Raw genomic sequence first — 1,042 nt, 5'->3', positions numbered from 1 at the left:
AGGCAGTATTGGCCCCTCTTCTTGTATGAGAGGGGCTGAAACTGAGTCACAGAGCTGCTTCAGGTTCCACCAAGACCAAGGTCTGCAGGCCTGCTTCTGAGGATTCAGACAAGCATGTCTTCCACTGGGTCTCTCATTGGGAATAGACTGCTCTCATTCCACAGCTGAAAGGGGCTGGAGCTGAGTCATGTGGCCATTTCAGGGTCCAAAGCCAGGACCAAAGTCAGCAGACTATCATCCAAGACACAAGTGGACATGACTCCTCCTAGGTTTCTTGGAGGGTAGTTCGGGTAACAGGATCAAGACCAAACATGCACAGCTGAGTTCACAAGGGAACAGGGGCACTTCTGGGGCTAGAACCAGGACCACAGTCTGCAAACCTGCACCTGGGTACAGTTCTTTTTCTCTAAATGGACTTCCTAGGTCTAGAGCTTCACTAGGGTTTCGCAGCCTCCCATCTGAATCCCAAACTTCCCACAAAGACACTTTTGTCTGTGGCTGGCTGATAAATTATTGTTGCTGTGGGGATATACAAGCAGGGGAGCTCCTATTCTGCCATCTTGCTGATGTCACTCTCCCTACTTCTCAAAGCAATTCAGATATTTTCCAATGAACAAAATCCATTATCATTCACTCAGTTCATAACTCCATTAAATAGTAGTTACTTAGTACACACTATAACAAAGGTATTGTCGGAAATCAGAGGGATTATAAATCATGGTTTCTGTCCATAAGGATCTTATGATCTAAGGAGACAAACGTAAGATGTAAGTATCAGTTCAACATAACAATTTAGCACATGCCATAAGGCAGAACATACATAATTAACAGACATTATTTTCTTTAGAAGCACACTGAGGAGCCCATCTTGTGGCAGATGGAATTTTAGAAATGCTATAACTCAGATTAGATGTGCTTTACTAAGGCTAATTTTAATAGTATCAAATCTTACTGTGACTGCTTAAAAAAAGCAGGAAGAAATAGGTCCCAATATCAAGAGGAACAAGTATACTTCTCGTAACTAATTCATTATACCTTGTTC

This window comes from Propithecus coquereli, unplaced genomic scaffold (assembly GCF_000956105.1).
Source record: "Propithecus coquereli isolate 6110/MARCELLA unplaced genomic scaffold, Pcoq_1.0 Scaffold82, whole genome shotgun sequence".
In the NCBI taxonomy this organism is placed as follows: domain Eukaryota; kingdom Metazoa; phylum Chordata; class Mammalia; order Primates; family Indriidae; genus Propithecus; species Propithecus coquereli.
The sequence above is the reverse complement of the archived record's forward strand: the minus strand, read 5'-3'. Positions refer to the sequence as shown.